The sequence below is a fragment of the Alligator mississippiensis genome, chromosome 8 (assembly GCF_030867095.1).
Source record: "Alligator mississippiensis isolate rAllMis1 chromosome 8, rAllMis1, whole genome shotgun sequence".
NCBI classification, from domain to species: Eukaryota; Metazoa; Chordata; order Crocodylia; family Alligatoridae; genus Alligator; species Alligator mississippiensis.
In genome coordinates this window covers 42,418,100-42,431,482 of record NC_081831.1, presented here as the reverse complement: position 1 = coordinate 42,431,482, position 13,383 = coordinate 42,418,100, and positions in this window count along the sequence as shown.

Here is a 13,383-nt window from a genome sequence, read left to right as displayed (position 1 = left end):
GTTTATGACCTAAAGCCCTAGCTGCAGTATTTCCCAGCTCACTTCCAAGGAGACAGTGTACTGAAAGAGATGAGTCCAGGAGTGAGCCCTATATGTAGTAATGCTTGATTATATTTCAAATAATCAAGTACTCTCTGCAGAGAACACCCTGCTACCAACTCCAAGGTTTGATCCTGATTTTGTCTATCTCTATTCCACCATGCGATAGTGGGCCATGGGATCTGAAGTATCTCTGCCATAGCCTGGTACTACCTCTTGTAGAGGTTTGAGAATAAGAACCAGCCTTATGGATGAAGGTAAAGTTGGGTTGAACACTGCTGTAGAGGGTGGCATGTGGGCATAATGCTGACTTCTCCTGCCTCTCTGCCTTTGAGGTACCTACCCTTGGGACATATACCAAGGCATAAGTGTACACACATTAGCTATGGGGAATGCTTGATGCAACAGGGAACAGAGCCCTCTCTAGTGCTGAAACAGTTGAGCTCAGTTTAGAATTAGCCCCACAAATTGCTGTCATGGAAATGGAGACAGGGAAATATTGGTGGCAAAAGAAGAGGTCTTTTCAAGTACAGGTTTCCCTCAATTTATGCAGTACATGTGTTCCGGGAGAATGGCGCATAAATCGAATTCACATAAAGTGAACCCACTTTACAATGTAACAAATAGGGATAGGTTCCCATGGTGGTGAGGGAGAGAGTGAGCTGGGACTAGGGAAGGGGCAGGGGGAGGGATGTTGTTTCCAGGGCTGCACAAAGCAGTAAAGCAGAGGGAACAGAGAGGCACTCACCCCAGCCACGGCTGCGTGCCAGCTGCCTGCAGCTGCTGGGCTGCACCATGAGCCGCCTGTCCCTCCACGTCTGGGCTCTGCTTCTCTGTACTCACCTCTGCTTCTGGGCTGTGCAATTCCTTGGTGTAGGCAGCTGATGTTGGCTGCTCCTAGGGCCTCTCCAGCACGGGCTGGGGTGAGTGCGGACAAGTGGAGCCCCAGGTGGTGTGGGGTGGAGCACTCACCCCAGCCCCGGCTGCAGCGGCCTGGGGAGTGGCTGACACCAGCTGCCTGTAGCCACTGGGCTGCACCGTGTCCCAAACCCCCCGGGGCTCTGCCTGTTCCCATTCACCCCAGCTCCTGGTGCAGCAGCCCTGGGAGCAGCCAGTGCCAGTTGCTTGCAGCCGCTGGGCTGCACCTTGCCCTGGTGCAGGCAGTTGGTGATGGCTGCTCCTAGGGCCGTTTACGCATGGGCTAGGGTGAGTGTGGACAAGCAGAGCCCCCGGTGGCTTTTCTTTTTATGGAATTTTCTTCTTATGGAAGTCATTGACAAAATGTCAATGGGGCAAGCATTTGTCCCACAGAGGGTTGTTAACCAGGGCAGAGGGGGGTGGGGGCTGCTGTTTAACACAGGTGAGCAGCTGAGCAAGGGAAGCTGTATCCTGTGCAGGGCAAGGGCTTTTGGACAGAATTGCTGGAGGAGCACCGTTTGGTGTAGGGGGCAGCAGTGGCTTAGCAGATTTGTGATGATGTGTCTGTTGTCTGGGCAGAGATGATATATCACAGACAATAAAGTCTCCTACAGCTAAATAGTTTGGGAAGGGATCTCTGTTTCTGGGGGCCCAGGGAGAGATACCCAGCTCTGATTTCTAGAGTTGCTGAGCTGACACTGTGCCTTTTGTGAAGAAGGCATGTTATCTTTGGTTCTAGGCAGTTTCTCCTGTTACAAAACAGCCAAGGGTTTTAGGAATGGGAGCCCCTGAGAAATTAGAAGCCTGTTTTGATAGATATCTCAGGAGGGGAGAATAAGTCTGGCTAGAATGTAGAAGACAGCTGCTCTTGAGAATCTAGTGCAGTGATTCTTCAGCAGCGTGGCATGGCACTTTTGGGTATCTTGAGATCCTTTCAGTTGTGCCAGAGGGTGCCACACAAAGTTAGTACTGTTTGATATGCAAACATGATTTGCAGGATAAACCCAGAGATTTAAGAATAGGAATATATACTGTTAGAAACATCTGGACCTGTTGTTGTCTTTTTGAGTTCTTTGCAGCAGAAGAATTGCTTTAGAGTTTTTCTGTAGCCAAAAATGACTGAAAACTATGAGCTGGCATTTTCTGAGGGGTTGTAAACCATTGGCCTAGTGCATGATGAACAGCACTTTGCTTTGGGTATTTACCCCCCAGCTAAGGGTGACTGCACAGGATATAACATACCTTCTTGATAGGGAAATGAACTTCTCCTGAAGCCTGCACCTCCTTAGCTGCTGGGGAGCTGTGACACTGCAGCTGGATGTGCTAGCGCTTAGATGCTTTGAGGAAGAAGGATGCAGAAGTATGTGTGGTACCACAAGACCTTTCAGGCAGCTCTTCTGCCAGTAGGTCCCAGTGTCCATGACCACAGACAACTGGTAGGGAGGACACGGGGGGCGGGGGTGTACATGCCCCACCTGAGCTTGGCCCATGACTCAGCACCGCTCAAGACAGGGCAGGTTTTTTGCCATGCAGGCTGGCAGCATGTTGCAGCACAGAAGTATGAAAGTGGATATAGGACTTTGGGCCTGCCCTGGGGCCTGCCCACAAATTGTGTGACTCAGGAGGCACCTGTCCGTGACATTTGGCTGCATCTGACTTTCAGCTCCATGCTCACTGGGGGGGTCTGCTCTAGGCCAGAGACCTCTTGTGTAACGGCTAGCTTGTGTGCTAAGCAAATTCTAGAGCTTGTAAAAGCAATATCTATCTGCCTATGTGTAAGCCCAAGCTGTTCCATAAGCTAATACAGCCCTCTGTTCCTCTCCCCAACCAAACCAGGCAGATCATGTCTTCTAAAAATTAAGGAAAGGAAATAAAAGCGTTATCATTGTCATACCCTCCTGTATGTCCAGGAACTTCTCCCTGTGTACTGGAGGATGGAACTGAAATTCTCATCACAGTAATCCCTTAGCTTGACGAAGGGTTTTTGAACCCGAAAGCTTGCTTAATAAGTTTTCTCCAACTATTTCAGTTGGTCTAATAAAAGATATCAAATTCACCCAAGGAATCTTGTCTGCCTATGTCCTTAGACCAACACAGCTATAACCTAAGCCCCTGCATCACAGTAATTCACACTTTACTCTGGACATTCTAGACTGAACCCCTCCTCCTGGATTTCCCAGGGGGATTGGGCCCCATTCACAGCACAGGCCCCTGGCAGAGGATCTGACTTCCTTTTACAGCGGAGCCCAGCTCCCTTTTGGCAACTGAGCGCTCCATACTGAACAAAACCATCACCCTGGGTCCTGACCTCTCACCAGGGGACAATTTCCACATAGTAGCACCAATCCCTGGGTCCCCAGTACAGCACCGACATCCCCTTAGAGCACTGATTCCTGGAATAAGACTGAGGTTTGCAGCTTGCATTAGCTGTGCTAATGCCAGTAGATCCTTCTGGATCTGCCCTTTGAAAGCAGCTCTAGGTTCTGGCCATTGCAGCCTTTCAGTTTCTGTGGCAAGAAGCCTGCTGGAGTACTGGAGCATCTGATCCCCACTAGGTGTCCTCCTATCCCAGCTCCTGGGGCTAGAGGGAAGCAGCAGTGGCACTGGAAGGGAACAAAAGCTTCTTTGAGCTGCAAGTTCAATAATTGCTTCTTGTTTAAGGAGCTATGCCCCCTCCCCCATCCTCCACAGGGTCTGAAGACCAGCAGCTTCTTAGAGTTGGGCAAAACAAGTTAGTATGGCACTTGGAAACCTTCACCAGGTTTTTTTTTCTTCTTGTACAGATCCAAGGACTGATGTCTGGCAAATGTGTCCCATTTATCTTGGGCCCCAAAGTCAAAGGTACTGGGGAAAGGATCCACTTCTACATGTTGAAGTCTTCTAGCCCTCTTCCATTCAAGTCCTTTAAGCTGCCTCTGGACTCTTTTGACCCTTCGTCCACTGTGCTGGGCAGTTGTGAGTGATCAACTCCCAAGCCTGAGAAATTTGGCCAGAGGCTTGGGGTTTCCCAGGGCTTTAGCAGTAAGGCCTCCAAATTCCCAGGACGGAGGGCTTATCCTCACTGCAATGCTAACTTGAGTTATAATTGAAATGCTGCTTTTATTAAAGTCTTGTCCATACACAAAACCTCTAACTGGGTGTGGTGGTTCTTTTGGCTTGAGATAGGTACAGACTTCAGCATGAGCTAGCACAACCAGTCAGCTGTTAACACACCCTGTCTCTGCAGCTGGAGTGTGGCCCTATTAACTAGAGAGGTGTTAACTACAATGAATACTGCAGAAGGAGACTGTGCATGTGTGTTGGAGGAAAGGAGAGGGGCAGGTAGGGCAAGAAGGACACAGCTCAGGAGCTCTTTGGCTATTCATAGTTGTTCAATGGGATTGTATTGATGTGTTTAATGGGATCCCTCTCTGAGTGGCAGAGAGCAGCCCAGTCAGCTGAGGTGAAATGAAAAGCTGCTTGTTTTCTGTTTCTGGCAGGGCTGAGCCACCCGTGGCTTTAGTGCAATTGCCTTCATTGCTGTGGGAATTCAAAGCAATGAAGCAGGTAACCAGGGAGAGGCAGCCATCTATGTTACTTTGTGTTGGCTGGAGGTCAGAGAGGCCAGAGAATGAGAAGTCTGTGAGGTTACCTGCTCCTGCTCCTCACCCCTTTGGGCTGCTCCTATGCACTTGCATAGTGAGTGATGAATAGTTATAAGTAGGGGTGCACTGACAGAATTTTTTGGGCTGATACAGATGGCTGATTTTTAAGGAGCCATATCGGCCGATACCAATCCGATTGCCAATATGCGGCCCGGCAGCTTGGAGAGCAGCATCCAGCTGGTAAGTCTGTTGTGGGGGAAGGAGTGTGAGGAGAGGAAAGGGGTAAGAAGGGGGTAGATTGAGACCCCCATGGTGAGGGAGGGAGTGGGGCTGGGGCAGGGGCTGGCATTGCCCAGCAGGGACAGGGCATGGGAAGGAGCCATGAGCAGCTTGTCCAGGGGGCTCAGGGAGTGGCTCCCACTGCTGTACACACCCCTGGAGCTGCCAGGGCCCACCCTGGGTTCCCACCATCACCCACCCTGAGTGCAGCCTGGCCTGGTCCCCTTGCCGGGAAGAGCCCAGAGCCCAGTGCAGCCCAGGTCCCAGTCCACAGCGACAACCCACCCTCACCCCATGTGCAGATCTGGGGCCACATGCCCTCCATGCCCTTGCGAAATGTGTGCAATGGCGGGAACCAGCCCCTCCCCTCCTGTGCCCCCTGGACAAGCCATTCGCAACTTCGTCCCATGCCCCACCCCACCCTGGCTGGACAGTGCCTGTCCCTGCCCCAGCCCCAGCCCCACTCCCTCCCTCACCATGGGGGCCTCGATCTGCCCTTCTCTACCCCTGCCCTTTCCCCCACAACAGACTTACCAGCTGGATGCTACCAGGCTGTGCTCTTGGCCACCTGCATGCTGTGCTGCAGCTGCATGCATGTACAGGGGCATTTATCGGTGACATTATCAGCCAAAAAAAAAACTGATTGCCAGTACTGTCAATTTTCCTTATATCAGTGCTGACCCGATATGGGACTGATGTATCGGTGCACCTCTAGTTATAAGCAATGACCTTAACTTCTATGCTCAGCTGTGCCTGATGCTTAGATAAATAATTAGTTGTGCTATGAGTAAGAGTGTGGCAGAGGTTTCCATCTGGCAGGATATAAATATATAGTAACAGAGATGGGTGGATCCAAAACTCAGCTCCAAGCTCCTGAGAAATAATGTGTGAAATCCAAATCTAAATCCAAATTTGGATCTAGACCCAAATTTTGCCTGTGAATCCTATTTTGTACTGGATTGGAGCAATATGCCTACATTCAAACTGCCTTCACCCTTGCGGTGTGAGAGCCTGAATTTCATTTTATGGGCCCATGGTGAGTCCATCATATAATAACAAATGACGATATTGGTGCCTATCTGGTTGTATTTGTTTTTCAGCATCCAGGCTTGTTTCAGGTGACTTTCCTTTGAGTATTACATTCTCTTTAAAAATATGTAATAAAATCACAGAGGAGAGGGGGTGTAATTCCCAGCATGTGCCTCAGCAATGTGCAAAGGGCACTAAGGAGTGGGAGGTGTGCCAAGGAGGATTTTCTTATTGTTTGCAGTGACTAATTTGATTCATCCTGGACCTAACTGTCCTTCAGGGGGAAAGGGCTCCCTCCCATGGTTTGGAGGGGGGATGTTGGAGGAGCACTGCCCATACTTCAGTGCTCAGAACCTGCAGGTTTTGCCAGGACTCTTTGCCAGATTGTGCAGAAACTCAGCTAAGCCAGCAACACGTGAGGGAAATGAGAGCAATGTTTGATAGAGAGATGACTCCACTCACAAGGATGAATAGATTGGCTTTGAGAAACAAAAGAAATTTAAATAAAGGATGCTTCCATCAGCTTTGTGCCACCTTGGTGCCCACTCTCTCTGGCCTGGCAAGGGCAACTTGTGTATTGCCTCGTCAAGTCAGGACAGTCTTCCAGTTGATTGTGACCCCCAGGTCTCATTCAGATGCTGTGCCAGCCAGTGGACCACCACTCTTCATGTAGTTATGGTGAGGGTTCTTCCTACACAGTGCGATTAGGTTGCCAGGGTTGCTTGGGTTTTCTCTTCAAACCATACAAATCTTTTGCCTTTTACTAAAGATTTTCCGGGGGGCCCCCTATTCTTTCTCCCATGCATGCATGGGGGAGAGGGGGAGGTGGTTTGTACCTGGGGCACCACAAAAGCCTGATTTACTATAGAGGCCAACCCAAACTGTGCCACAAATGTGGACAGGAGGGGCATCTGAGAGGAGAGTGCAAAATAGAGCTCTTTGCTATCTGCAATCAGACTGCACAAATCCAAAGAGTGCAACAAAGAGAAACAGTGCAACCTCTGTGAGGAGAAGGGCCTCCTCTTCAGGAAATACCTGCGGGCAAGTGAGTACACAGGGAAACAAGAGGAGGAGGATTTAAAGTCCTTCACCTCCAAGTCAGAAATGCAGGATAGTTCAGAAGAGGAGAGTGAGAAGGAGATGGAGCAGGATGGGAACTCTGTGGAAAAAGAAGGAGGAACCCTGTCCCCAGGGCTAGAGGAGACTCCTGTCTCTGAGTCAGTCATAAGGAGCATTGAGATGTTAATGGAACTGAATAGGAATGCAACAGGCTCAGCCATGGAACAAGAGAATGAGGGAAAGAGGGAGAAGAAAAAATCAAAAGAGAAAAGAGAGGAAGACCTATGCCCCAGTATAAAGCAACCCCAGAAAAGGAAGGAGCTGGAAGGGAAGAAAGAAGAAACCCAAGAAACCTCTTCCCATTGTTTTGAACCCCTAGAGGGGTACGAGTGGACTCAGCAAAAGAGCAAAAAGCACAAGAGTAGGAAGAAAAAGCAAACAGAGGCCAACAAGATGAGCTCTACAAGGGAATACAAGGGAAGGCCCAGTCAGGTAAAACAGCAAGTCCCAGAGAGTGAGGAAAAGAAAGCCAAACTTGAAATTGAGACAAGAAAGGAGGTACCTGAAATCCCCCCCCCCCCCCCCCCGACAGCCAGAATCATAGGGGTTAAATCAATAAATATGCTCTTGGAGACATCTGGTAATTGTCTGGCAGTTAATATTAGCTAATGCAAAACTTGCAAGTTTGTAACCCGCAAATGTAACTTGTCTGTCCTAAGTTTAACCAGAGTGTTGAAACTAACTATCTGCACTGATCATGGGATTAACTGGGCCCCAAAAATAAAACTGCAAACATCAACTAGTCTCACGGTTCTTACTTAAGGTTCGGCCATAACGACAAACCCTGACCACAAAATATAATTAACATCTTTCGAAAATCTGAGGAAGAGCTGAAAAAAGAGGAAGAAACCAAAGGGTTGAATTTAGGCGCAGTAAATGCTAATCTCAAACCCCAAAGTGATATGGTGTGATTTGTTTATTGGGTGAGTCCAAGTTTAGGCAGTAACCTTTTATGATAATTTCTGACACCTTCTAATCCCATAGGGTAACAGCTGTAGGGCAAGATTGTGAGTAGCTCTAAACTAACAGATTAGCATAAAAAAAAGTATAAAGTAGCATGTATGTCAAGTGACCAGCGTTAAGGATGGAACAGAAGGATCATTGCTGTACCAAGCCTGGACCCTGGACTCCCAGTGTGAGCGAGGACTGGATCCTGAGCTAGGGACCTTCCCATTGACCTCTTGGACAGCATTGATTGGGGACGCCTGACTTCGCTGGAACAACTTGGCGTGCACCTGGCATAGAGGGACTGCTGATAAGTTGCCAACCCCATGTGGGATCTCTTTGTCATTTTGTCTATCTGTTGTTATTATTTACTATTAGCTTTTTATTATTATACTATCTGTTTGTCCTAGTAATTTTTCTGTTAACTGTTGTATGCGTGAGCTATCAGTAAATTTGCCTTTGCTTCACTCCCTACTTGCCTTCTTGATCTCAAACCTAGCAGCCTAACGGCTGATACACTCACAGTGCCTAGCTGGCCTGTAACAAAATTGGCATCATGAACAGGATCAAGGATGGAGAGTTCGGAGGGGAAGAATGGTACAGAGGGGTGGGCCCCGCTGATTGCTTTGATAGAAGAAGTTACGGGTACTAGGAATCCGGGGTGGGATAAAGAGAGGTTGAGACCCTCCTGGAGTGATCCTTCCACGGTACCCTGTCAGTGGGCCGTGTTCATTGCCGTGCAGAAGGGCAGACCCAAGAAAAGACGCTTGTCTTGGCTGCTGGCAACTTGCTTAAGACTGGGGGCGGAGGAGGCCACTCAGTTTCATCAGGAGAACCAATCCCTAAAAAGAGTGAATAACCCAGCTTGAGAGGGAATTGAGAGAAGAAAAGGATTCTAGTAGTGTGGCTTGCGCAGCGGCCAGAGCAGTGGAAAACCACCTGGAGATACTAGAGCATCGAGAGAGGAAAATACTAGATGCACAGGCAATCACCTCCCTCGAGAGAAAGGTACAAGTGGTGCAGTCAGTCGAGCCCTCCCAACCCAAGAAAGGGTGCAGCAGTGTCTGTATGGTGAGATACTAGAGACTGAGCTGTGAGATGACCCAGAAGGCGAGTATGTGAAACTTGCAGAAGAGGCCCACATGGTCCCACCTCCCTATGCCTCACCAGCCCAAGAGAATTTAGAGAGAGAGCTGGCCCAAACCTTCCCAGTGCAAGTGACCTGTGCTCGTCAGGGACAACCCACCCAGATAGAGCAGCACTCCTTCACAAGGATGGAAATCCAAGGCCTGCAGGAACAGTACCAGTCCAAGCCTGGGGAACCAGTAATGGATTGTTTAGTACAAATGTATATAGAAGGGGCAGCGGGAGTAAGGCTTAACTGCGCTGAAGCATCCCAGCTTGTACTGAGACCCAGCTTTCCCTTAACGCAGTTCGTAGCAACAACAGAGAGCATGACGTTGTTTTGTGCTGCGGTGCAGGCAGCCACTGGCTGCTATGGCAACACGGAAGGAGAGCTCTGCCCTAGCAGTCGGGGGTGGTCTAATGTGGAAGAGGCTGTATTTCGTTTATATCAGCTGGCACTGGAAAGAAACATAGACCACCAACAGTGGGCAATTCACCTTGATGCCACACTAATAACAGAAGCAATGTGGAAAAAGTTCTGTCGACGAGTGCCCACTGATTTCACCTCCGCTATGCTGGCCAAGGAGCAGGCAATGATAAGAAACCCGGTAAGAGAAGTGATTCAGGAATTAGTGGAACTCTTTCCCCTCCTATCGAAGCATGGGGTAACTAAACCCTTGCACCAGGCCAAGGCCATGGTTGCAGCTGAAAGAGGGGGCGAGCCAGCGGGGCCCCCTAAATCCGGGAAAGTTGGGGGTGAAAAATCTGAGACCCTGCATGCCTGGATGTGGAAGGATTTACTGGTGGCAAAGTTTAGTAAAGAGCAACTTGACGGGCTGCCCACCACAGTCATGCAAGGGTTGTGAGCCAAACACTGCAAAGACGGGAAAGAGGAGAAGACAGAACCCTCAGCACCCCCTGGCCCCCAGCGGTAGGAAGCCCGGCCGACTCAGCCCCCCAGGCAAGGGGCCATTGTGGGGGCAGTAGAAGATCGGGGACCAGTAACATGGAATAATATTGGCCCCTTTAATCCCAGTGCCTATAAAAATTTGTTTAAATAGAAGAAAAAGGTCAATCAACATGCTACTAGACACTGGCACCAGCTGTGTGTTTTGGACTGTGCAAAATAAAAAGGGGCACTGGAAACCCCCTACCAGGTAGCAGGAGTTGGAGGCGCCAAACAACCGGGACATCTGGTCCGGCCTACGTTCACCTTGCCTAATGGCTCCATAGTAACAGCAGCCTCTGTAATGCTCTGGGGAGGGCGAAACCTACTGAGACTAAACATGTTGCAGGGGCAGCGGTTTATCCTTAAGCAGGAAACCTGGCAGTTTAGCTGTGCCATAGTTCAGGAAGGTGAGCAGGAGGACGTAATGATGGCAGTAGCCTGATGTTCCATGATCCCGCTCACCCTGCCGGCCATGAAGGGGGTACACCGACCTCAATACCGCACACCCCGCGAAGCAATGCAACCCATCCAGGACATTATCAACCAGCAGCTGGAGGATGGAACCATCATTCGAACTCATTCTCCATACAACAACCCGGTGTGGCCAGTACGTAAACCAAATAAGAATTGGTGATTAACTGTTGATTTTAAGGCTTTGAATGCCAACACCGACCATCTGACAGCTGCGGTCCCATCCATGCCTGCACTAACAGAAAGCGTTAAGTGTTATGGACCCCAGTGGATGGGATCCATAGACATTAAAGACATGTTCTTTGCTGTCCCCACCCATGAAGATCACTGGCCTTTGTTTGCCTTCACATGGCTAAGACAGCAGTACACCTACACAGTCCTGCCCCAGGGTTGGGTGCACAGCCCCACCTTAGCCCACGAAGTGCTAGCTGCGGTAGTCCATGAAGTCTAATTAAATCATCCGGAAGTACATGTCTGGCAGTATGTCGACGACGTCACAGTGAGAAGCCAAGACCAGGAATTAAACTGCTTGTGCTTTTGAGTCCCTAAAGGAGGAGGTGCAGGTGTTTGGGTTCATGCTGTCCAACAAAAAAATCCAAGAAGTTGAGCCCCAATATGAATTCCTGAGAATCCAATGGCAGCAAGGTAAACCCACCATACTGGCTAGAGAGCTGCAGAGTCTGGTAGATACCCCTGCGCGAACAACATAAATAAACTGCAAGCCCAGCTGGGAGCGCTTAACTTCTGGTGCCTGCATGTCCCCGAGTTTAGCGTGTTGGCTTGGCCTCTGTATAATTTGTATAAGAAGAAGACACAGTAGAAATAGAGCCCTGAGCACCAACATGACATTCGAGCCCTCAAGGAAGCAGTAACTACCCACGCCTCCCTAGCAGCACGGCACCCAGAAGGGGAGCTCTGGCTCCATGTAAATGTGTCCGACGGGAGGCCCCATTGAAGCTTGTGCAAAGGGATACACCTGAGGCAGAGAGAAAACCCCTTGGGTTTTGGAGCCGAGGCTGAAAAGGGGCTAAAGCCCGATACACCCTGCTAGAACAAATGCTGTGTGCGGCAGCCGCAGCTTTAAAAACCACAGAAGCCCTGAGAAGGGAGTTACCCCGTCACAACCACCCCAGTGCCCATCCTGAGAACGGCATTGTTTGACCAACACCTCCCGCCAGGAGGGCGAGCCCAAGAAACAACAGTGCAAAAATGAATCTATTATATTTTAAGTCAAGCTCAGCGCATTACCCCAAAGAAGTGTCCGGCGCTAGTAAAAAAAGTTACAGAAAGCACAATTAACATATACCCAGACACAGCCAGCTCTGATGAGCCGTCTCCCATTAAAGAAGCACCTCCCTTTTCACCCGACATAGAAACGCCAGAAGACATAGAAGTCTAGTTTACTGACAGCTCAGACAAAAGTTGCACCTGGAGGGAGGCTGCCATACAAATTCGAGATAGTAAACAACTCACACTAGAGAGAAATAGTCAAAGTGCACAATATGCTGAGCTAGCCACTGTAGTTGGAGTAGCTGAGTATAAACTTGTAGAGGGACCAAGCCGCCCTACAAAGCCCATTTATATCTACTGTGATTCGTGAATAGTAGTGGAGGGTTGCACCAAGTGGCTACCCCTGTGGAAAAAAGAAAACTTCAAAAAGCAGAGAAGAGACATCTAAAGCCATGAAAAGTGGGAAGCCTTGTGGAAAATGGCACAGAGAAGCCTCCCCTTACATATACGACATGTTAGTGCAGCACATGAAAACAGAAAAGCTGAAGAGCTTGAGGCAAAGTAGAACAGGCAAGTAAATAAGCTAGCCAAAAGCAGCACAGAAGCCCTTGCTGCTAAAGTAAAAGTTCAGTCACCCCCAGAGAAGCCGCCCAGCCCCTCCCTCCAGCAGACCCCTGGAGTGCTAGCCGCAGAATGGCTGCGTCGGCAGCATAGGCACCCTGGCTGCGATGGCACTGCTCGCCTAGCAGCCACCTGGGGCATTCACCTAACTAAAAGGAAAGCTCAGGAATTGGTCAACTCCTGCATTACCTCTCAGGAAGTCAAAGCTCAACTGACCCCTGCCTTGACTACCCCTTTGTCGTTATGCGATGAAAAAGTAATATGGCAGGTTTAGCAATGTGACTTTATAAGCCCACTCCCCCGCACCCCCAAAAAGCGACAGTATGTGTTTATAGCAGTGGAAGTGGTCACCAGAATAATGTTCGCCCGGGCCTATGCCAAAGCACTGGAAAACCTGTTAGCTATCTACCCGCCTCCCATAGAACTGCAAAGTAACAACAGTTCACATTTTCGCAACCACCTTGTCTATGAATAGACGGTGAGACATCATGTGCTGTGAACCTATCACATTCCCTATCACACTCAATCTAATAGACTAGTAGAACGGGCCAACAGTATCTTAAAGTGCAACCTGCAAATGGCTGCTGGCCTGGCCCTCAAAGACTGAGACTTACACCTGAGTCGCTCAATTAACTAAGCCAACAATCGGCCCCACCCCAGAGGAAGCCCCATGCAGCAAGCATTTAGCAAGGGGGGGGGGCTATGAGCCTGCAGTAAGTAGAACAACCAAGGAGTGGCTGAAGAAAGGGACACCAAGTAGTAGTTAAGCACTGGCAGGGGGACAAGTGAAAAGGGGTGTTAATGGCACGAGACACACACAATTCATAGTGAGTGTCGAAGTCTAATCCATCTAATGGAAGCCAGACTCTGTTTTTCCTTGTTCCTGCAGATTGGGTCCACCCGCGGGCATAGCCGTAGCAGTGTCGGAGGCAGCCTGGAGTCACAACCCTACTCCAGAGCGATGCCGCCACCCTCATCTAACAATGAAAAAGTAAAGTACCATCATAACAAAACTGCTGCTTGTCTGTCACTGTTTGACTAATGTGAGACATTCACATGCTCCCACGCCATGGG